Source organism: Salvelinus fontinalis, chromosome 16 (assembly GCF_029448725.1).
Source record: "Salvelinus fontinalis isolate EN_2023a chromosome 16, ASM2944872v1, whole genome shotgun sequence".
Taxonomy (NCBI): Eukaryota; Metazoa; Chordata; class Actinopteri; order Salmoniformes; family Salmonidae; genus Salvelinus; species Salvelinus fontinalis.
The window spans coordinates 35,010,534-35,034,764 of NC_074680.1; the positions used below are offsets into that span (position 1 = coordinate 35,010,534).

At 45.1% G+C, this 24,231-nt stretch overlaps 1 protein-coding gene across 1 annotated transcript in view; it reads right to left on the reverse strand.

Moving 5' to 3' along the window:
- The window catches only part of LOC129813070 (tetratricopeptide repeat protein 7B-like), a 33,505-nt gene extending 10,247 nt beyond the window's left edge, over positions 1-23,258 (reverse strand). The window contains exons 1-2 of the transcript XR_008753110.1: positions 21,117-23,258; positions 17,305-20,604 (exon numbers count right to left, since the gene is read on the reverse strand). The gene's annotated coding sequence lies outside the window, so the exon portion shown is untranslated. The remainder of the gene's footprint in view (positions 1-17,304; positions 20,605-21,116) is intronic.
- Positions 23,259-24,231: the final 973 nt, after the last annotated feature.

Consider the following 24,231-nt stretch of genomic DNA (forward strand, 5'->3'; position numbering starts at 1 on the left):
CTGTATGTCTGTTCTCTCCTTCATAAAGAAACAAGGTGCTGCTGTTCTAACATCCTGTATGTCTGTTCTCTTTTTCATAAAGAAACAAGGTGCTTCTGGCCTAACATCCTGTATGTCCGTTCTCTCCTTCATAAAGAAACAAGGTGCTGCTGGCCTAACATCCTGTATGTCCGTTCTCTCCTTCAAAAAGAAACAAGGTGCTGCTGGTCTAACATCCTGTATGTCTGTTCTCTCCTTCATAAAGAAACAAGGTGCTGCTGGTCTAACATCCTGTATGTCCGTTCTCTCCTTCATAGAGAAACAAGGTGCTGCTGTTCTAACATCCTGCATGTATGTTCTCTCCTTCATAAAGAAACAAGGTAGTTCTGGTCTAACATCCTGTATGTCTGTTCTCTCCTTCATAAAGAAACAAGGTGCTGCTGTTCTAACATCCTGTATGTCCGTTCTCTCCTTCATAAAGAAACAAGGTGCTGCTGTTCTAACATCCTGTATGTATGTTCTCTCCTTCATAAAGAAACAAGGTGCTGCTGGCCTAACATCCTGTATGTCTGTTCTCTCCTTCATAAAGAAATAAGGTGCTGCTGGCCTAACATCCTGTATGTCTGTTCTCTCCTTCATAAAGAAACAAGGTGCTGCTGGTCTAACATCCTGTATGTCTGTTCTCTCCTTCATAAAGAAACAAGGTGCTGCTGGCCTAACATCCTGTATGTCTGTTCTCTCCTTCATAAAGAAACAAGGTGCTGCTGGTCTAACATCCTGTATGTCTGTTCTCTCCTTCATAAAGAAACAAGGTGCTGCTGGTCTAACATCCTGTATGTCTGTTCTCTCCTTCATAAAGAAACAAGGTGCTGCTGGCCTAACATCCTGTATGTCCGTTCTCTCCTTCATAAAGAAACAAGGTGCTGCTGGCCTAACATCCTGTATGTATGTTCTCTCCTTCATAAAGAAACAAGGTGCTGCTGGTCTAACATCCTGTATGTCTGTTCTCTTCTTCATAAAGAAACAAGGTGCTGCTGGCCTAACATCCTGTATGTCTAATTTCTCCTTCATAAAGAAACAAGGTGCTGCTGGCCTAACATCCTGTATGTCTAATTTCTCCTTCATAAAGAAACAAGGTGCTGCTGGTCTAACATCCTGTATGTCCGTTTTCTCCTTCATAAAGAAACAAGGTGCTGCTGGCCTAACATCCTGTATGTCCGTTCTCTCCTTCATAAAGAAACAAGGTGCTGCTGGCCTAACATCCTGTATGTCTGTTCTCTCGTCCATAAAGAAACAAGGTGCTGCTGGTCTAACATCCTGTATGTCCGTTCTCTCCTTCATAAAGAAACAAGGTGCTGCTGGCCTAACATCCTGTATGTCCGTTCTCTCCTTCATAAAGAAACAAGATGCTGCTGGTCTAACATCCTGTATGTCCGTTCTCTCCTTCATACAGAAACAAGGTGCTGCTGGTCTAACATCCTGTATGTCCGTTCTCTCCTTCATAAAGAAACAAGGTGCTGCTGGTCTAACATCCTGTATGTCTGTTCTCTCCTTCACAAAGAAACAAGGTGCTGCTGGTCTAACATCCTGTATGTCTGTTCTCTCCTTCATAAAGAAACAAGGTGCTGCTGGCCTAACATCCTGTATGTCCGTTCTCTCCTTCATAAAGAAACAAGGTGCTGCTGGCCTAACATCCTGTATGTATGTTCTCTCCTTCATAAAGAAACAAGGTGCTGCTGGTCTAACATCCTGTATGTCTGTTCTCTCCTTCTAAAGAAACAAGGTGCTGCTGGCCTAACATCCTGTATGTCTGTTCTCTCCTTCATAAAGAAACAAGGTGCTGCTGGCCTAACATCCTGTATGTCCGTTCTCTCCTTCATAAAGAAACAAGGTGCTGCTGGCCTAACATCCTGTATGTATGTTCTCTCCTTCATAAAGAAACAAGGTGCTGCTGGTCTAACATCCTGTATGTCTGTTCTCTTCTTCATAAAGAAACAAGGTGCTGCTGGCCTAACATCCTGTATGTCTAATTTCTCCTTCATAAAGAAACAAGGTGCTGCTGGTCTAACATCCTGTATGTTCGTTCTCTCCTTCATAAAGAAACAAGGTGCTGCTGGCCTAACATCCTGTATGTCCGTTCTCTCCTTCATAAAGAAACAAGGTGCTGCTGGTCTAACATCCTGTATGTCTGTTCTCTCCTTCATAAAGAAACAAGGTGCTGCTGTTCTAACATCCTGTATGTCTGTTCTCTCCTTCATAAAGAAACAAGGTGCTGCTGGCCTAACATCCTCTATGTCCGTTCTCTCCTTCATAAAGAAACAAGGTGCTGCTGGCCTAACATCCTGTATGTCCGTTCTCTCCTTCATAAAGAAATAAGGTGCTGCTGGTCTAACATCCTGTATGTCTGTTCTCTCCTTCATAAAGAAACAAGGTGCTGCTGGTCTAACATCCTGTATGTCTGTTCTCTCCTTCATAAAGAAACAAGGTGCTGCTGGCCTAACATCCTGTATGTCTGTTCTCTCCTTCATAAAGAAACAAGGTGCTGCTGGTCTAACATCCTGTATGTCTGTTCTCTCCTTCATAAAGAAACAAGGTGCTGCTGGTCTAACATCCTGTATGTCTGTTCTCTCCTTCATAAAGAAACAAGGTGCTGCTGGCCTAACATTCTGTATGTCCGTTCTCTCCTTCATAAAGAAACAAGGTGCTGCTGGCCTAACATCCTGTATGTATGTTCTCTCCTTCATAAAGAAACAAGGTGCTGCTGGTCTAACATCCTGTATGTCTGTTCTCTTCTTCATAAAGAAACAAGGTGCTGCTGGCCTAACATCCTGTATGTCTAATTTCTCCTTCATAAAGAAACAAGGTGCTGCTGGTCTAACATCCTGTATGTCCGTTCTCTCCTTCATAAAGAAACAAGGTGCTAATGGCCTAACATCCTGTATGTCCGTTCTCTCCTTCATAAAGAAACAAGGTGCTGCTGGCCTAACATCCTGTATGTCTGTTCTCTCCTTCATAAAGAAACAAGGTGCTGCTGGTCTAACATCCTGTATGTCCGTTCTCTCCTTCATAAAGAAACAAGGTGCTGCTGGCCTAACATCCTGTATGTCCGTTCTCTCCTTCATAAAGAAACAAGATGCTGCTGGTCTAACATCCTGTATGTCCGTTCTCTCCTTCATACAGAAACAAGGTGCTGCTGGTCTAACATCCTGTTTGTCCGTTCTCTCCTTCATAAAGAAACAAGGTGCTGCTGGTCTAACATCCTGTATGTCTGTTCTCTCCTTCACAAAGAAACAAGGTGCTGCTGGTCTAACATCCTGTATGTCTAATTTCTCCTTCATAAAGAAACAAGGTGCTGCTGGTCTAACATCCTGTATGTCCGTTCTCTCCTTCATAAAGAAACAAGGTGCTAATGGCCTAACATCCTGTATGTCCGTTCTCTCCTTCATAAAGAAACAAGGTGCTGCTGGCCTAACATCCTGTATGTCTGTTCTCTCCTTCATAAAGAAACAAGGTGCTGCTGGTCTAACATCCTGTATGTCCGTTCTCTCCTTCATAAAGAAACAAGGTGCTGCTGGCCTAACATCCTGTATGTCCGTTCTCTCCTTCATAAAGAAACAAGATGCTGCTGGTCTAACATCCTGTATGTCCGTTCTCTCCTTCATACAGAAACAAGGTGCTGCTGGTCTAACATCCTGTATGTCCGTTCTCTCCTTCATAAAGAAACAAGGTGCTGCTGGTCTAACATCCTGTATGTCTGTTCTCTCCTTCACAAAGAAACAAGGTGCTGCTGGTCTAACATCCTGTATGTCTGTTCTCTCCTTCATAAAGAAACAAGGTGCTGCTGGCCTAACATCCTGTATGTCCGTTCTCTCCTTCATAAAGAAACAAGGTGCTGCTGGCCTAACATCCTGTATGTATGTTCTCTCCTTCATAAAGAAACAAGGTGCTGCTGGTCTAACATCCTGTATGTCTGTTCTATCCTTCTAAAGAAACAAGGTGCTGCTGGCCTAACATCCTGTATGTCTGTTCTCTCCTTCAGAAAGAAACAAGGTGCTGCTGGCCTAACATCCTGTATGTCCGTTCTCTCCTTCATAAAGAAACAAGGTGCTGCTGGCCTAACATCCTGTATGTATGTTCTCTCCTTCATAAAGAAACAAGGTGCTGCTGGTCTAACATCCTGTATGTCTGTTCTCTTCTTCATAAAGAAACAAGGTGCTGCTGGCCTAACATCCTGTATGTCTAATTTCTCCTTCATAAAGAAACAAGGTGCTGCTGGTCTAACATCCTGTATGTTCGTTCTCTCCTTCATAAAGAAACAAGGTGCTGCTGGCCTAACATCCTGTATGTCCGTTCTCTCCTTCATAAAGAAACAAGGTGCTGCTGGCCTAACATCCTGTATGTCTGTTCTCTCCTTCACAAAGAAACAAGGTGCTGCTGGTCTAACATCCTGTATGTCTGTTCTCTCCTTCATAAAGAAACAAGGTGCTGCTGGCCTAACATCCTGTATTTCTGTTCTCTCCTTCACAAAGAAACAAGGTGCTGCTGGTCTAACATCCTGTATGTCTGTTCTCTCCTTCATAAAGAAACAAGGTGCTGCTGGCCTAACATCCTGTATGTCTGTTCTCTCCTTCATAAAGAAACAAGGTGCTGCTGGTCTAACATCCTGTATGTCTGTTCTCTCCTTCATAAAGAAACAAGGTGCTGCTGGCCTAACATCCTGTATGTCTGTTCTCTCCTTCATAAAGAAACAAGGTGCTGCTGGTCTAACATCCTGTATGTCTGTTCTCTCCTTCATAAAGAAACAAGGTGCTGCTGGCCTAACATCCTGTATGTCTGTTCTCTCCTTCATAAAGAAACAAGGTGCTGCTGTTCTAACATCCTGTATGTCTGTTCTCTCCTTCATAAAGAAATAAGGTGCTGCTGTTCTAACATCCTGTATGTCTGTTCTCTCCTTCATGAAGAAATAAGGTGCTGCTGGCCTAACATCCTGTATGTCTGTTCTCTCCTTCATAAAGAAACAAGGTGCTGCTGTTCTAACATCCTGTATGTCTGTTCTCTCCTTCATAAAGAAACAAGGTGCTGCTGGTCTAACATCCTGTATGTCCGTTCTCTCCTTCATAAAGAAACAAGGTGCTGCTGTTCTAACATCCTGTATGTCTGTTCTCTCCTTCATAAAGAAACAAGGTGCTGCTGGTCTAACATCCTGTATGTCTGTTCTCTCCTTCATGAAGAAACAAGGTGCTGCTGGCCTAACATCCTGTATGTCTGTTCTCTCCTTCATAAAGAAACAAGGTGCTGCTGGTCTAACATCCTGTATGTCCGTTCTCTCCTTCATACAGAAACCAGGTGCTGCTGGTCTAACATCCTGTATGTCTGTTCTCTCCTTCATAAAGAAACAATGTGCTGCTGGCCTAACATCCAGTATGTCCGTTCTCTCCTTCATAAAGAAATAAGGTGCTGCTGGTCTAACATCCTGTATGTCCGTTCTCTCCTTCGTAAAGAAACATGGTGCTGCTGGTCTAACATCCTGTATGTCTGTTCTCTCCTTCATAAAGAAACAAGGTGCTGCTGGTCTAACATCCTGTATGTCCGTTCTCTCCTTCATATAGAAACCAGGTGCAGAATGGTCTAACATCCTGAATGCTGGTCTAACATCCTGTATGTCTGTTCTCTCCTTCATAAAGAAACAAGGTGCTACTGGTCTAACATCCTGTATGTCTGTTCTCTCCTTCATAAAGAAATAAGGTGCTGCTGGCCTAACATCCTGTATGTCTGTTCTCTCCTTCATACAGAAACCAGGTGCTGCTGGTCTAACATCCTGTATGCTGGTCTAACATCCTGTATGTCTGTTCTCTCCTTCATAAAGAAACAAGGTGCTGCTGGCCTAACATCCTGTATGTCTGTTCTCTCCTTCATAAAGAAACAAGGTGCTGCTGGTCAAACATCCTGTATGTCTGTTCTCTCCTTCATAAAGAAACAAGGTGCTGCTGTTCTAACATCCTGTATGTCTGTTCTCTCCTTCATAAAGAAACAAGGTGCTGATGGTCTAACATACTGTATGTATGTTCTCTCCTTCATAAAGAAACAAGGTGCTGCTGGCCTAACATCCTGTATGTCTGTTCTCTCCTTCATAAAGAAACAACGTGCTGCTGGCCTAACATCCTGTATGTCTGTTCTCTCCTTCATAAAGAAACAACGTGCTGCTGGCCTAACATCCTGTATGTCTGTTCTCTCCTTCATAAAGAAACAAGGTGCTGCTGGTCTAACATCCTGTATGTATGTTCTCTCCTTCATAAAGAAACAAGGTGCTGCTGGTCTAACATCCTGTATGTCTGTTCTCTCCTTAATAAAGAAACAAGGTGCTGCTGGTCTAACATCCTGTATGTATGTTCTTTCCTTCATAAAGAAATAAGGTGCTGCTGGTCTAACATCCTGTATGTCTGTTCTCTCCTTCATAAAGAAACCAGGTGCTGCTGTTCTAACATCCTGTATGTATGTTCTCTCCTTCATACAGAAACAAGGTGCTGCTGGTCTAACATCCTGTATGTCCGTTCTCTCCTTCATAAAGAAACAAGGTGCTGCTGGTCTAACATCCTGTATGTCTGTTCTCTCCTTCACAAAGAAACAAGGTGCTGCTTGTCTAACATCCTGTATGTCTGTTCTCTCCTTCACAAAGAAACAAGGTGCTGCTGGTCTAACATCCTGTATGTCCGTTCTCTCCTTCATAAAGAAACCAGGTGCTGCTGTTCTAACATCCTGTATGTATGTTCTCTCCTTCATAAAGAAACAAGATGCTGCTGGTCTAACATCCTGTATGTCCTTTCTCTCCTTCATACAGAAACAAGGTGCTGCTGGTCTAACATCCTTTATGTCTGTTCTCTCCTTCATAAAGAAACAAGGTGCTGCTGGCCTAACATCCTGCATGTCCGTTCTCTCCTTCATAAAGAAACAAGGTGCTGCTGGCCTAACATCCTGTATGTCCGTTCTCTCCTTCATAAAGAAACAAGGTGCTGCTGGTCTAACATCCTGTATGTCTGTTCTCTCCTTCATAAAGAAACAAGGTGCTGCTGGCCTAACATCCTGTATGTCTGTTCTCTCCTTCATAAAGAAACAAGGTGCTGCTGGTCAAACATCCTGTATGTCTGTTCTCTCCTTCATAAAGAAACAAGGTGCTGCTGTTCTAACATCCTGTATGTCTGTTCTCTCCTTCATAAAGAAACAAGGTGCTGATGGTCTAACATACTGTATGTATGTTCTCTCCTTCATAAAGAAACAAGGTGCTGCTGGCCTAACATCCTGTATGTCTGTTCTCTCCTTCATAAAGAAACAACGTGCTGCTGGCCTAACATCCTGTATGTCTGTTCTCTCCTTCATAAAGAAACAACGTGCTGCTGGCCTAACATCCTGTATGTCTGTTCTCTCCTTCATAAAGAAACAAGGTGCTGCTGGTCTAACATCCTGTATGTATGTTCTCTCCTTCATAAAGAAACAAGGTGCTGCTGGTCTAACATCCTGTATGTCTGTTCTCTCCTTAATAAAGAAACAAGGTGCTGCTGGTCTAACATCCTGTATGTATGTTCTTTCCTTCATAAAGAAATAAGGTGCTGCTGGTCTAACATCCTGTATGTCTGTTCTCTCCTTCATAAAGAAACCAGGTGCTGCTGTTCTAACATCCTGTATGTATGTTCTCTCCTTCATACAGAAACAAGGTGCTGCTGGTCTAACATCCTGTATGTCCGTTCTCTCCTTCATAAAGAAACAAGGTGCTGCTGGTCTAACATCCTGTATGTCTGTTCTCTCCTTCACAAAGAAACAAGGTGCTGCTTGTCTAACATCCTGTATGTCTGTTCTCTCCTTCACAAAGAAACAAGGTGCTGCTGGTCTAACATCCTGTATGTCCGTTCTCTCCTTCATAAAGAAACCAGGTGCTGCTGTTCTAACATCCTGTATGTATGTTCTCTCCTTCATAAAGAAACAAGATGCTGCTGGTCTAACATCCTGTATGTCCTTTCTCTCCTTCATACAGAAACAAGGTGCTGCTGGTCTAACATCCTTTATGTCTGTTCTCTCCTTCATAAAGAAACAAGGTGCTGCTGGCCTAACATCCTGCATGTCCGTTCTCTCCTTCATAAAGAAACAAGGTGCTGCTGGCCTAACATCCTGTATGTCCGTTCTCTCCTTCATAAAGAAACAAGGTGCTGCTGGTCTAACATCCTGTATGTCTGTTCTCTCCTTCATAAAGAAACAAGGTGCTGCTGGCCTAACATCCTGTATGTCCGTTCTCTCCTTCATAAAGAAACAAGGTGTTGCTGGCCTAACATCCTGTATGTCCGTTCTCTCCTTCATAAAGAAACAAGGTGCTGCTGGCCTAACATCCTGTATGTATGTTCTCTCCTTCATAAAGAAACAAGGTGCTGCTGGTCTAACATCCTGTATGTCCGTTCTCTTCTTCATACAGAAACAAGGTGCTGCTGGTCTAACATCCTTTATGTCTGTTCTCTCCTTCATAAAGAAACAAGGTGCTGCTGGCCTAACATCCTGTATGTCCGTTCTCTCCTTCATAAAGAAACAAGGTGTTGCTGGCCTAACATCCTGTATGTCCGTTCTCTCCTTCATAAAGAAACAAGGTGCTGCTGGCCTAACATCCTGTATGTCTGTTCTCTCCTTCATAAAGAAACAAGGTGCTGCTGGTCTAACATCCTGTATGTCTGTTCTCTCCTTCATAAAGAAACAAGGTGCTGCTGGCCTAACATCCTGTATGTCTGTTCTCTCCTTCATAAAGAAACAAGGTGCTGCTGGTCTAACATCCTGTATGTCTGTTCTCTCCTTCATAAAGAAACAAGGTGCTGCTGGTCTAACATCCTGTATGTCTGTTCTCTCCTTCATAAAGAAACAAGGTGCTGCTGGCCTAACATCCTGTATGTCCGTTCTCTCCTTCATAAAGAAACAAGGTGCTGCTGGCCTAACATCCTGTATGTATGTTCTCTCCTTCATAAAGAAACAAGGTGCTGCTGGTCTAACATCCTGTATGTCTGTTCTCTTCTTCATAAAGAAACAAGGTGCTGCTGGCCTAACATCCTGTATGTCTAATTTCTCCTTCATAAAGAAACAAGGTGCTGCTGGCCTAACATCCTGTATGTCTAATTTCTCCTTCATAAAGAAACAAGGTGCTGCTGGTCTAACATCCTGTATGTCCGTTTTCTCCTTCATAAAGAAACAAGGTGCTGCTGGCCTAACATCCTGTATGTCCGTTCTCTCCTTCATAAAGAAACAAGGTGCTGCTGGCCTAACATCCTGTATGTCTGTTCTCTCGTCCATAAAGAAACAAGGTGCTGCTGGTCTAACATCCTGTATGTCCGTTCTCTCCTTCATAAAGAAACAAGGTGCTGCTGGCCTAACATCCTGTATGTCCGTTCTCTCCTTCATAAAGAAACAAGATGCTGCTGGTCTAACATCCTGTATGTCCGTTCTCTCCTTCATACAGAAACAAGGTGCTGCTGGTCTAACATCCTGTATGTCCGTTCTCTCCTTCATAAAGAAACAAGGTGCTGCTGGTCTAACATCCTGTATGTCTGTTCTCTCCTTCACAAAGAAACAAGGTGCTGCTGGTCTAACATCCTGTATGTCTGTTCTCTCCTTCATAAAGAAACAAGGTGCTGCTGGCCTAACATCCTGTATGTCCGTTCTCTCCTTCATAAAGAAACAAGGTGCTGCTGGCCTAACATCCTGTATGTATGTTCTCTCCTTTATAAAGAAACAAGGTGCTGCTGGTCTAACATCCTGTATGTCTGTTCTCTCCTTCTAAAGAAACAAGGTGCTGCTGGCCTAACATCCTGTATGTCTGTTCTCTCCTTCATAAAGAAACAAGGTGCTGCTGGCCTAACATCCTGTATGTCCGTTCTCTCCTTCATAAAGAAACAAGGTGCTGCTGGCCTAACATCCTGTATGTATGTTCTCTCCTTCATAAAGAAACAAGGTGCTGCTGGTCTAACATCCTGTATGTCTGTTCTCTTCTTCATAAAGAAACAAGGTGCTGCTGGCCTAACATCCTGTATGTCTAATTTCTCCTTCATAAAGAAACAAGGTGCTGCTGGTCTAACATCCTGTATGTTCGTTCTCTCCTTCATAAAGAAACAAGGTGCTGCTGGCCTAACATCCTGTATGTCCGTTCTCTCCTTCATAAAGAAACAAGGTGCTGCTGGTCTAACATCCTGTATGTCTGTTCTCTCCTTCATAAAGAAACAAGGTGCTGCTGTTCTAACATCCTGTATGTCTGTTCTCTCCTTCATAAAGAAACAAGGTGCTGCTGGCCTAACATCCTCTATGTCCGTTCTCTCCTTCATAAAGAAACAAGGTGCTGCTGGCCTAACATCCTGTATGTCCGTTCTCTCCTTCATAAAGAAATAAGGTGCTGCTGGTCTAACATCCTGTATGTCTGTTCTCTCCTTCATAAAGAAACAAGGTGCTGCTGGTCTAACATCCTGTATGTCTGTTCTCTCCTTCATAAAGAAACAAGGTGCTGCTGGCCTAACATCCTGTATGTCTGTTCTCTCCTTCATAAAGAAACAAGGTGCTGCTGGTCTAACATCCTGTATGTCTGTTCTCTCCTTCATAAAGAAACAAGGTGCTGCTGGTCTAACATCCTGTATGTCTGTTCTCTCCTTCATAAAGAAACAAGGTGCTGCTGTTCTAACATCCTGTATGTCTGTTCTCTTTTTCATAAAGAAACAAGGTGCTTCTGGCCTAACATCCTGTATGTCCGTTCTCTCCTTCATAAAGAAACAAGGTGCTGCTGGCCTAACATCCTGTATGTCCGTTCTCTCCTTCAAAAAGAAACAAGGTGCTGCTGGTCTAACATCCTGTATGTCTGTTCTCTCCTTCATAAAGAAACAAGGTGCTGCTGGTCTAACATCCTGTATGTCCGTTCTCTCCTTCATAGAGAAACAAGGTGCTGCTGTTCTAACATCCTGCATGTATGTTCTCTCCTTCATAAAGAAACAAGGTAGTTCTGGTCTAACATCCTGTATGTCTGTTCTCTCCTTCATAAAGAAACAAGGTGCTGCTGTTCTAACATCCTGTATGTCCGTTCTCTCCTTCATAAAGAAACAAGGTGCTGCTGTTCTAACATCCTGTATGTATGTTCTCTCCTTCATAAAGAAACAAGGTGCTGCTGGCCTAACATCCTGTATGTCTGTTCTCTCCTTCATAAAGAAATAAGGTGCTGCTGGCCTAACATCCTGTATGTCTGTTCTCTCCTTCATAAAGAAACAAGGTGCTGCTGGTCTAACATCCTGTATGTCTGTTCTCTCCTTCATAAAGAAACAAGGTGCTGCTGGCCTAACATCCTGTATGTCTGTTCTCTCCTTCATAAAGAAACAAGGTGCTGCTGGTCTAACATCCTGTATGTCTGTTCTCTCCTTCATAAAGAAACAAGGTGCTGCTGGTCTAACATCCTGTATGTCTGTTCTCTCCTTCATAAAGAAACAAGGTGCTGCTGGCCTAACATCCTGTATGTCCGTTCTCTCCTTCATAAAGAAACAAGGTGCTGCTGGCCTAACATCCTGTATGTATGTTCTCTCCTTCATAAAGAAACAAGGTGCTGCTGGTCTAACATCCTGTATGTCTGTTCTCTTCTTCATAAAGAAACAAGGTGCTGCTGGCCTAACATCCTGTATGTCTAATTTCTCCTTCATAAAGAAACAAGGTGCTGCTGGCCTAACATCCTGTATGTCTAATTTCTCCTTCATAAAGAAACAAGGTGCTGCTGGTCTAACATCCTGTATGTCCGTTTTCTCCTTCATAAAGAAACAAGGTGCTGCTGGCCTAACATCCTGTATGTCCGTTCTCTCCTTCATAAAGAAACAAGGTGCTGCTGGCCTAACATCCTGTATGTCTGTTCTCTCGTCCATAAAGAAACAAGGTGCTGCTGGTCTAACATCCTGTATGTCCGTTCTCTCCTTCATAAAGAAACAAGGTGCTGCTGGCCTAACATCCTGTATGTCCGTTCTCTCCTTCATAAAGAAACAAGATGCTGCTGGTCTAACATCCTGTATGTCCGTTCTCTCCTTCATACAGAAACAAGGTGCTGCTGGTCTAACATCCTGTATGTCCGTTCTCTCCTTCATAAAGAAACAAGGTGCTGCTGGTCTAACATCCTGTATGTCTGTTCTCTCCTTCACAAAGAAACAAGGTGCTGCTGGTCTAACATCCTGTATGTCTGTTCTCTCCTTCATAAAGAAACAAGGTGCTGCTGGCCTAACATCCTGTATGTCCGTTCTCTCCTTCATAAAGAAACAAGGTGCTGCTGGCCTAACATCCTGTATGTATGTTCTCTCCTTCATAAAGAAACAAGGTGCTGCTGGTCTAACATCCTGTATGTCTGTTCTCTCCTTCTAAAGAAACAAGGTGCTGCTGGCCTAACATCCTGTATGTCTGTTCTCTCCTTCATAAAGAAACAAGGTGCTGCTGGCCTAACATCCTGTATGTCCGTTCTCTCCTTCATAAAGAAACAAGGTGCTGCTGGCCTAACATCCTGTATGTATGTTCTCTCCTTCATAAAGAAACAAGGTGCTGCTGGTCTAACATCCTGTATGTCTGTTCTCTTCTTCATAAAGAAACAAGGTGCTGCTGGCCTAACATCCTGTATGTCTAATTTCTCCTTCATAAAGAAACAAGGTGCTGCTGGTCTAACATCCTGTATGTTCGTTCTCTCCTTCATAAAGAAACAAGGTGCTGCTGGCCTAACATCCTGTATGTCCGTTCTCTCCTTCATAAAGAAACAAGGTGCTGCTGGTCTAACATCCTGTATGTCTGTTCTCTCCTTCATAAAGAAACAAGGTGCTGCTGTTCTAACATCCTGTATGTCTGTTCTCTCCTTCATAAAGAAACAAGGTGCTGCTGGCCTAACATCCTCTATGTCCGTTCTCTCCTTCATAAAGAAACAAGGTGCTGCTGGCCTAACATCCTGTATGTCCGTTCTCTCCTTCATAAAGAAATAAGGTGCTGCTGGTCTAACATCCTGTATGTCTGTTCTCTCCTTCATAAAGAAACAAGGTGCTGCTGGTCTAACATCCTGTATGTCTGTTCTCTCCTTCATAAAGAAACAAGGTGCTGCTGGCCTAACATCCTGTATGTCTGTTCTCTCCTTCATAAAGAAACAAGGTGCTGCTGGTCTAACATCCTGTATGTCTGTTCTCTCCTTCATAAAGAAACAAGGTGCTGCTGGTCTAACATCCTGTATGTCTGTTCTCTCCTTCATAAAGAAACAAGGTGCTGCTGGCCTAACATTCTGTATGTCCGTTCTCTCCTTCATAAAGAAACAAGGTGCTGCTGGCCTAACATCCTGTATGTATGTTCTCTCCTTCATAAAGAAACAAGGTGCTGCTGGTCTAACATCCTGTATGTCTGTTCTCTTCTTCATAAAGAAACAAGGTGCTGCTGGCCTAACATCCTGTATGTCTAATTTCTCCTTCATAAAGAAACAAGGTGCTGCTGGTCTAACATCCTGTATGTCCGTTCTCTCCTTCATAAAGAAACAAGGTGCTAATGGCCTAACATCCTGTATGTCCGTTCTCTCCTTCATAAAGAAACAAGGTGCTGCTGGCCTAACATCCTGTATGTCTGTTCTCTCCTTCATAAAGAAACAAGGTGCTGCTGGTCTAACATCCTGTATGTCCGTTCTCTCCTTCATAAAGAAACAAGGTGCTGCTGGCCTAACATCCTGTATGTCCGTTCTCTCCTTCATAAAGAAACAAGATGCTGCTGGTCTAACATCCTGTATGTCCGTTCTCTCCTTCATACAGAAACAAGGTGCTGCTGGTCTAACATCCTGTTTGTCCGTTCTCTCCTTCATAAAGAAACAAGGTGCTGCTGGTCTAACATCCTGTATGTCTGTTCTCTCCTTCACAAAGAAACAAGGTGCTGCTGGTCTAACATCCTGTATGTCTAATTTCTCCTTCATAAAGAAACAAGGTGCTGCTGGTCTAACATCCTGTATGTCCGTTCTCTCCTTCATAAAGAAACAAGGTGCTAATGGCCTAACATCCTGTATGTCCGTTCTCTCCTTCATAAAGAAACAAGGTGCTGCTGGCCTAACATCCTGTATGTCTGTTCTCTCCTTCATAAAGAAACAAGGTGCTGCTGGTCTAACATCCTGTATGTCCGTTCTCTCCTTCATAAAGAAACAAGGTGCTGCTGGCCTAACATCCTGTATGTCCGTTCTCTCCTTCATAAAGAAACAAGATGCTGCTGGTCTAACATCCTGTATGTCCGTTCTCTCCTTCATACAGAAACAAGGTGCTGCTGGTCTAACATCCTGTATGTCCGTTCTCTCCTTCATAAAGAAACAAGGTGCTGCTGGTCTAACATCCTGTATGTCTGTTCTCTCCTTCACAAAGAAACAAGGTGCTGCTGGTCTAACATCCTGTATGTCTGTTCTCTCCTTCATAAAGAAACAAGGTGCTGCTGGCCTAACATCCTGTATGTCCGTTCTCTCCTTCACAAAGAAACAAGGTGCTGCTGGCCTAACATCCTGTATGTATGTTCTCTCCTTCATAAAGAAACAAGGTGCTGCTGGTCTAACATCCTGTATGTCTGTTCTATCCTTCTAAAGAAACAAGGTGCTGCTGGCCTAACATCCTGTATGTCTGTTCTCTCCTTCAGAAAGAAACAAGGTGCTGCTGGCCTAACATCCTGTATGTCCGTTCTCTCCTTCATAAAGAAACAAGGTGCTGCTGGCCTAACATCCTGTATGTATGTTCTCTCCTTCATAAAGAAACAAGGTGCTGCTGGTCTAACATCCTGTATGTCTGTTCTCTTCTTCATAAAGAAACAAGGTGCTGCTGGCCTAACATCCTGTATGTCTAATTTCTCCTTCATAAAGAAACAAGGTGCTGCTGGTCTAACATCCTGTATGTTCGTTCTCTCCTTCATAAAGAAACAAGGTGCTGCTGGCCTAACATCCTGTATGTCCGTTCTCTCCTTCATAAAGAAACAAGGTGCTGCTGGCCTAACATCCTGTATGTCTGTTCTCTCCTTCACAAAGAAACAAGGTGCTGCTGGTCTAACATCCTGTATGTCTGTTCTCTCCTTCATAAAGAAACAAGGTGCTGCTGGCCTAACATCCTGTATTTCTGTTCTCTCCTTCACAAAGAAACAAGGTGCTGCTGGTCTAACATCCTGTATGTCTGTTCTCTCCTTCATAAAGAAACAAGGTGCTGCTGGCCTAACATCCTGTATGTCTGTTCTCTCCTTCATAAAGAAACAAGGTGCTGCTGGTCTAACATCCTGTATGTCTGTTCTCTCCTTCATAAAGAAACAAGGTGCTGCTGGCCTAACATCCTGTATGTCTGTTCTCTCCTTCATAAAGAAACAAGGTGCTGCTGGTCTAACATCCTGTATGTCTGTTCTCTCCTTCATAAAGAAACAAGGTGCTGCTGGCCTAACATCCTGTATGTCTGTTCTCTCCTTCATAAAGAAACAAGGTGCTGCTGTTCTAACATCCTGTATGTCTGTTCTCTCCTTCATAAAGAAATAAGGTGCTGCTGTTCTAACATCCTGTATGTCTGTTCTCTCCTTCATGAAGAAATAAGGTGCTGCTGGCCTAACATCCTGTATGTCTGTTCTCTCCTTCATAAAGAAACAAGGTGCTGCTGTTCTAACATCCTGTATGTCTGTTCTCTCCTTCATAAAGAAACAAGGTGCTGCTGGTCTAACATCCTGTATGTCCGTTCTCTCCTTCATAAAGAAACAAGGTGCTGCTGTTCTAACATCCTGTATGTCTGTTCTCTCCTTCATAAAGAAACAAGGTGCTGCTGGTCTAACATCCTGTATGTCTGTTCTCTCCTTCATGAAGAAACAAGGTGCTGCTGGCCTAACATCCTGTATGTCTGTTCTCTCCTTCATAAAGAAACAAGGTGCTGCTGGTCTAACATCCTGTATGTCCGTTCTCTCCTTCATACAGAAACCAGGTGCTGCTGGTCTAACATCCTGTATGTCTGTTCTCTCCTTCATAAAGAAACAATGTGCTGCTGGCCTAACATCCAGTATGTCCGTTCTCTCCTTCATAAAGAAATAAGGTGCTGCTGGTCTAACATCCTGTATGTCCGTTCTCTCCTTCGTAAAGAAACATGGTGCTGCTGGTCTAACATCCTGTATGTCTGTTCTCTCCTTCATAAAGAAACAAGGTGCTGCTGGTCTAACATCCTGTATGTCCGTTCTCTCCTTCATATAGAAACCAGGTGCTGCTGGTCTAACATCCTGAATGCTGGTCTAACATCCTGTATGTCTGTTCTCTCCTTCATAAAGAAACAAGGTGCTACTGGTCTAACATCCTGTATGTCTGTTCTCTCCTTCATAAAGAAATAAGGTGCTGCTGGCCTAACATCCTGTATGTCTGTTCTCTCCTTCATACAGAAACCAGGTGCTGCTGGTCTAACATCCTGTATGCTGGTCTAACATCCTGTATGTCTGTTCTCTCCTTCATAAAGAAACAAGGTGCTGCTGGCCTAACATCCTGTATGTCCGTTCTCTCCTTCATAAAGAAATAAGGTGCTGCTGGTCTAACATCCTGTATATCCGTTCTCTCCTTCATAAAGAAACAAGGTGCTGCTGGTCTAACATCCTGTATGTCTGTTCTCTCCTTCATAAAGAAACAAGGTGCTGCTGGTCTAACATCCTGTATGTCTGTTCTCTCCTTCATAAAGAAACAAGGTGCTGCTGGCCTAACATCCTGTATGTCTGTTCTCTCCTTCATAAAGAAACAAGGTGCTGCTGTTCTAACATCCTGTATGTCTGTTCTCTCCTTCATAAAGAAACAAGGTGCTGCTGGTCTAACATCCTGTATGTCTGTTCTCTCCTTCATAAAGAAACAAGGTGCTGCTGGCCTAACATCCTGTATGTCTGTTCTCTCCTTCATAAAGAAACAAGGTGCTGCTGTTCTAACATCCTGTATGTCTGTTCTCTCCTTCATAAAGAAACAAGGTGCTGCTGGTCTAACATCCTGTATGTCTGTTCTCTCCTTCATAAAAAAACAAGGTGCTGCTGTTCTAACATCCTGTATGTCTGTTCTCTCCATAAAGAAACAAGGTGCTGCTGGTCTAACATCCTGTATGTCTGTTCTCTCCTTCATAAAGAAATAAGGTGCTGCTGGCCTAACATCCTGTATGTCTGTTCTCTCCTTCATACAGAAACCAGGTGCTGCTGGTCTAACATCCTGTATGTCTGTTCTCTCCTTCATGAAGAAACAAGGTGCTGCTGGCCTAACATCCTGTATGTACGCATCTTTGTTCACTTGAGATTGAAATGTAAAAATGTCAGCATATTTACTTTGTCAGGTTTAAGTAGTGATCTGCGAGGGGAGACAATGTGCCCGCTGGCACTGAACACTCTCTGATGGCACGCTGGTTGCTAGGATGCACAAAAGCTTCCTGGCAACCCTGGTAAGGTGAGGCAGCTCTGATGCATGGCCCCTCCACCACACCAGTGGATCCTCTTCTGCTGGAATGGGTGCTAGAGACAGGTAGACCTTGATCTCTTCTTTCTCTGTCTTCTCGGGAGGTCGGAATCTGACCCTCTTCACCTCTCTGCTGCCTTGTTGAGGTAATATTTCTCAGCAACCCAGCCAGGCCTTTCCCCTCCTATGCCACTGTGGGTGTTGGTGGTGGAGGTGCTGCTGGTGCTTTGTGGTTCTTCCCTGACTTGTGCAGCTGCCAGCTTCAAGGCCCCCTGGACACAGCTGTCAGTGTCAACTTTTGCAGCCTCAGGTTCATCTAAAAAGCTCCTTTTGAAGCGGGGGTCAATGAAACAAGCCATGTGGATGACTCTCTTTCCTTCTCTGTGTATCTGTTGTTAAGGTCTTCTCTGTGTATCTGTTGTTAAGGTCTTCTCTGTGTATCTGTTGTTAAGGTCTTCTCTGTGTATCTGTTGTTAAGGTCTTCTCTGTGTATCTGTTGTTAAGGTCTTCTCTGTGTATCTGGTGTTAAGGTCTTCTCTGTGTATGTTGTTAAGGTCTTCTCTGTGTATCTGTTGTTAAGGTCTTCTCTGTGTATCTGTTGTTAAGGTCTTCTCTGTGTATCTGTTGTTAAGGTCTTCTCTGTGTATCTGTTGTTAAGGTCTTCTCTGTGTATCTGTTGTTAAGGTCTTCTCTGTGTATCTGTTGTTAAGGTCTTCTCTGTGTATCTGTTGTTAAGGTCTTCTCTGTGTATCTGTTGTTAAGGTCTTCTCTGTGTATCTGTTGTTAAGGTCTTCTCTGTGTATCTGTTGATAAGGTCTTCTCTGTGTATCTGTTGATAAGGTCTTCTCTGTGTATCTGTTGTTAAGGTCTTCTCTGTGTATCTGTTGTTAAGGTCTTCTCTGTGTATCTGTTGATAAGGTCTTCTCTGTGTATCTGTTGATAAGGTCTTCTCTGTGTATCTGTTGTTAAGGTCTTCTCTGTGTATCTGTTGTTAAGGTCTTCTCTGTGTATCTGTTGTTAAGGTCTTCTCTGTGTATCTGTTGTTAAGGTCTTCTCTGTGTATCTGTTGTTAAGGTCTTCTCTGTGTATCTGTTGTTAAGGTCTTCTCTGTGGATCTGTTGTTAAGGTCTTCTCTGTGTATCTGTTGTTAAGGTCTTCTCTGTGTATCTGTTGTTAAGGTCTTCTCTGTGTATCTGTTGTTAAGGTCTTCTCTGTGTATCTGTTGTTAAGGTCTTCTCTGTGTATCTGTTGATAAGGTCTTCTCTGTGTATCTGTTGTTAAGGTCTTCTCTGTGTATCTGTTGTTAAGGTCTTCTCTGTGTATCTGTTGATAAGGTCTTCTCTGTGTATCTGTTGTTAAGGTCTTCTCTGTGTATCTGTTGTTAAGGTCTTCTCTGTGTATCTGTTGATAAGGTCTTCTCTGTGTATCTGTTGTTAAGGTCTTCTCTGTGTATCTGTTGTTAAGGTCTTCTCTGTGTATCTGTTGTTAAGGTCCTCTCTGTGTATCTGTTGTTAAGGTCTTCTCTGTGTATCTGTTGTTAAGGTCTTCTCTGTGTATCTGTTGATAAGGTCTTCTCTGTGTATGTTGTTAAGGTCTTCTCTGTGTATCTGTTGATAAGGTCTTCTCTGTGGATCTGTTGTTAAGGTCTTCTCTGTGTATCTGTTGTTAAGGTCTTCTCTGTGTATCTGTTGTTAAGGTCTTCTCTGTGTATCTGGTGTTAAGGTCTTCTCTGTGTATCTGTTGTTAAGGTCTTCTCTGTGTATCTGTTGTTAAGGTCTTCTCTGTGTATCTGGTGTTAAGGTCTTCTCTGTGTATCTGTTGTTAAGGTCTTCTCTGTGTATCTGTTGTTAAGGTCTTCTCTGTGTATCTGTTGTTAAGGTCTTCTCTGTGTATCTGTTGTTAAGGTCTTCTCTGTGTATCTGTTGTTAAGGTCTTCTCTGTGTATCTGTTGTTAAGGTCTTCTCTGTGTATCTGTTGTTAAGGTCTTCTCTGTGTATCTGTTGTTAAGGTCTTCTCTGTGTATCTGTTGTTAAGGTCTTCTCTGTGTATCTGTTGTTAAGGTCTTCTCTGTGTATCTGGTGTTAAGGTCTTCTCTGTGTATCTGGTGTTAAGGTCTTCTCTCATTACCCTTTTCATCTCCTTGGTCAGGGATGGCTCCGTATCCTTTTCCACCAGAACATCACGGGTGATGTGGTCTAGGACAGGTTTGATGGCTGACCGTGTCACTCGTGTCTCTGAGGCATGTGTATCTGAAAACTTGCTCAGAGGTTCAAGAAGCGGGCACAGTTGCTCCATGACACTTATGTCGGCATCCTTGGGCATCAGATGCCATGTTCTGAGGAACATGTTCATTGGCTGAGGAAACGCTCAAGCATCTTGTGTGTAGATCCCCATCGGGTCACCACATCATGGATCAGACCCTTCTGTGGCATGTTGAGGGCAGCTTGCTTTTCTCTCAATCTCTTCCAGCTCTGTGAGAAGCCTTGGACCAGATGACGACAGGCCTTGACTGCTGTGTCAACTCTCTGAATTTTCAGAGCCTTTGAGATGGCCAGGTTCAAATGATGGCCAAAGCACCCAAGCCACAGATCTGGGAACTCTTCAAAAGCCTTGATCATGTTGGTTGCGTTGTCTGTGGTTATGCAGACCAGGTCTTTCTTGTTGATCCCCCACTCTTCCAGCATATTCTCAAAAAACTCTCTGATGTTGTGAGCCGAGTGATCTTCTGGGAAGAACTGTGTTTCCAGGCAGTTTGATTCCATTTGCCAGTCTGGGATGAGGTAATGGATAGTGAAGGGGATGTAGGGTTGACCACCCCCTGCTTTCACTGGTCCAGAGGTCAGTAGTTGCAGCAAACCATGTGTCTTGAGCCAAACTTTACCCAACATCAGCTTTATCCTGGTTTGGGATTTCAGTCTTGGAAAATAATGTTTGTGATGGCACTTTGTAGAGAGGCACGGCAGCCTTCATCAGCCTCAGAAAGCCAGGCCTCTCAATATGAAATGGCATCATGTCCTTTGCAGTGTAATATGAAAGGGCTGCAGTGAGGTGTTGAGCATGTTTTGATGTGGGTGCGTAAGCAGCCTGCCTTTTAAATGCTTGAGTGTCTGTGTCACAACTGTAGATGAGGAGTGACCAGTAGCATCACTGGGTTTGCCTGCTGCACGCCCACTCTGTAAACAAGAGAATAGCAAATGTATTATTATTATTATTGGAATTGTTACATTATAATAATAATTATTATTATTCACTCACTGACACACACACAGTCTATCTTCTGCATTGCATTTGAGTATATGCAATGACCCCATGCACAATTTACATAAATACAAAATGAGTCTTAAGAAGACAGTGATAGTAATTGCAATGAGCCCAACAATTGACATACATACTGGAGTCTTGTATAGGAGTCTATAGTGTTTCTCCTGTTGGAACACTTTTACAACCAAGTCGACGTCTGCCAGATTTTAAATGAACAAAACATGTTGGTTGGGTGACTAAACTACATAGCGTGTTATCGTGTGCAATGGGTGAATAGAGTCTGCAGACACACGACTCATACACCAGCAGAACAACGTGCAGTGTTTTTACAGGATTGACAAAATATTAGCAAGTTAGATGAACCATGACATTTTCCCCCATTCCAAAGCCCCCACATCATGCATTGAGCTAAACGTTAGCTTACCTTGCATTCGCAATAAAGTAGTGGGTGGTGGTCACGAAGATGACTCAAGAGATTTGAAGTGTTGCCCCCTTTCTTCGATTCTTCAGATTTGGTCCTCCTAGAAGGCTGAAAAATCTCACGAGCACTGTCACTGCCTTCCGCCATGTTTTCACACAAAACAAAACCCACGTTGCACCTGCGTCAGACTGCTAACTTTTGTTGATGCTGGACAGTGTAACGGTCCTGACCTGTTTTATGTTGTTTTTGTATGTGTTTATGGTCAGGGCGTGTGTTTTGGGTGGGCAGTCTATGTTTTCTGTTTCTATGTTGGTTTTGGGTTGCCTGGTATGGCTCTTAATTAGAGGCAGGTGGTTTGCGTTTTCCTCTAATTAAGAGTCATATTTAGGTAGGGTGTTCTCACTGTTTGTTTGTGGGTGATTGTCTTCCGTATCTGTGTTATGTTTTGCACCATACGGGACTGTTCGGTTGTTCGTTCGATTATTTTGATGTAGTCTGTTTCCTGTCCGTAAGTGTTACGTTGAGTTATGTAAGTTTATGTTCAGGTTTCGTCTACGTCGTTTTCTTGTTTTGTAATTTTGTAAAAGTGTTTTGTTTTTCGTGTTGCCATCGTCGTTACAAATAAAGAGATGGCTTATTTCCCTAATGCTGCATTTTGGTCTGATGATCCTTCTCTCCTCTCCTCGTCCGAGGATGAGGAGAATGACAGCCCTTACAGAATCACCCACCACGCTAGGACCAAGCGGCAAGGGAAAACTCAACGGAGTAAGGGACAGGAAAAGAAGGAGCAATGGACTTGGGACGATATCTTGGACGGAAAAGGTTGCTACACATGGGAGGAGATCCTGGCTGGTAGGGATCGCCTCTCATGGGAGCAGCTGGAGGCACTGAGGAGAGCAGAGGCTACCGGAGAGAGGAACCGGAGTTATGAGGGAACGCGTCTGGCACGGAAGCCCAAAAAGCCCATAAGTAACACCCAAAAATTTCTTGGGGGGGGGGGGGCTAAGAGGTAGTGGGCCAAGGGCAGGTAGGAGACCTGCGCCCACTTCCCAGGCTTACCGTGGAGAGCGGGAGTACGGGCAGGCGCCGTGTTACGCAGTAGAGCGCACGGTGTCTCCTGTACGAGTGCATAGGCCAGTGCGGGTTATTCCACCTCCCCGCACTGGCAGGGCTAGATTGGGTATTGAGCCAGGTGTCATGAGGCCGGCTCAACGCGTCTGGTCTCCAGTGCGTCTCCTCGGGCCGGCATACATGGCACCTGCCTTACGCATGGTTTCCCCGGTTCGTCTACATAGGCCGGTGCGGGTTATTCCACCTCCCCGCACTGGTCGGGCAACCGGGAGCATTCAACCAGGTAAGGTTGGGCAGGCTCAATGCTCAAGAGTGCCAGTACGCCTCCACGGTCCGGTATTTCCGGCGCCACCTCCCCGCCCCAGCCTAGTACCTACAGTGCCTACACTACGCACTAGGCTACCAGTGTGTCTCCTGAGCCCAGTTCCTCCTCCACGCACTCTCCCTGTAGTGCGTGTTTCTAGCCCGGTGCCTCCAGTTCCGGCACCACGCACAAAGCCTCCTGTGCGTCTCCAGAGCCCTGTACACACTGTATCTTCTCCCCCTTCTAATCCTGATGTGCTTGTCCTCAGCCCGGTGTCACCAGTGCCGGTACCTCGCATCAGGTATAGAGTGGGCTTTGAGAGTACAGTGTGCCCTGTCCCTGCTCCCCGCACTAGTAGGAAGGTGCTTATCCTTAGCCCGGTGCCTCCAGTTCCGGCACCACGCACCAGGTCTACAGTGCGCCGTATCCGGCCAGAGCCATCCGTCTCACCAGCGCCATCTGAGCCATCCGTCTCCCCAGCGCCATCTGAGCCATCCGTCTCCCCAGCGCCATCTGAGCCATCCGTCTCCCCAGCGCCATCTGAGCCATCCGTCTCCCCAGCGCCATCTGAGCCATCCGTCTCCCCAGCGCCGTCTGAGCCATCTGTCTGCAATGAGCCTGCAAAGCCGCCCGTCTGCCATGAGCCTGCTAAGCCGCCCGTCTGCCATGAGCCTACAGAGCCGCACGCCAGACAGGAGCCGCTAGAGCCGCACGCCAGACAGGAGCCGCTAGAGCCGCCCGCCAGACAGGATCTGCCAGAGCCGCCAACCAGACAGGATCTGCCAGAGCCGCCAACCAGACAGGATCTGCCAGAGCCGCCAACCAGACAGGATCTGCCAGAGCCGCCAACCAGACAGGATCTGCCAGAGCCGCCAGCGAGCCATGAGCGTCGAGAGCCGTCAGCCTGCCATGAGCGTCGAGAGCCGTCAGCCTGCCATGAGCGTCGAGAGCCGTCAGCCTGCCATGAGCGTCGAGAGCCGTCAGCCTGCCATGAGCGTCGAGAGCCGTCAGCCTGCCATGAGCGTCGAGAGCCGTCAGCCTGCCATGAGCGTCGAGAGCCGTCAGCCAGCCATGAGCGTCGAGAGCCGTCAGCCAGCCATGAGCGTCGAGAGCCGTCAGCCAGCCATGAGCGTCGAGAGCCGTCAGCCAGCCATGAGCGTCGAGAGCCGTTCAGTCAGGATCTGCCTGAGTATATCAGCCGGGACCTGCCCCTTGTCCCGGTGCTGCCCCTTGTCCCGGTGCTGCCCCTTATCCCGGTGCTGCCCCTTGTACCGGTGCTGCCCCTTGTCCCGGTGCTGCCCCTTATCCCGGTGCTGCCCCTTATCCCGGTGCTGGTCCTTATCCTGGTGCTGCCCCTTATCCTGGTGCTGCCCCTTGTCCCGGTGCTGCCCCTTGTCCCGGTGCTGCCCCTTGTCCCGGTGCTGCCCCTTGTCCCGGTGCTGCCCCTTCTCCCGGTGCTGGCCGTTCATTTAGGGGATGTTAGTTTTAGGGTGGTCATTGGGAGGGGAAGACAGAAGCGGAGAGTGACTATGGTGGTGTGGGGACAGCGTCCAGAGCCTGAGCCACCACCGTGGTCAACTGCCCACCCAGACCCTCCCCTGGACTTTGTGCTGGTGCGCCCGGCGTTCGCACCTTGAGGGGGGGGTTCTGTAACGGTCCTGACCTGTTTTATGTTGTTTTTGTATGTGTTTATGGTCAGGGCGTGTGTTTTGGGTGGGCAGTCTATGTTTTCTGTTTCTATGT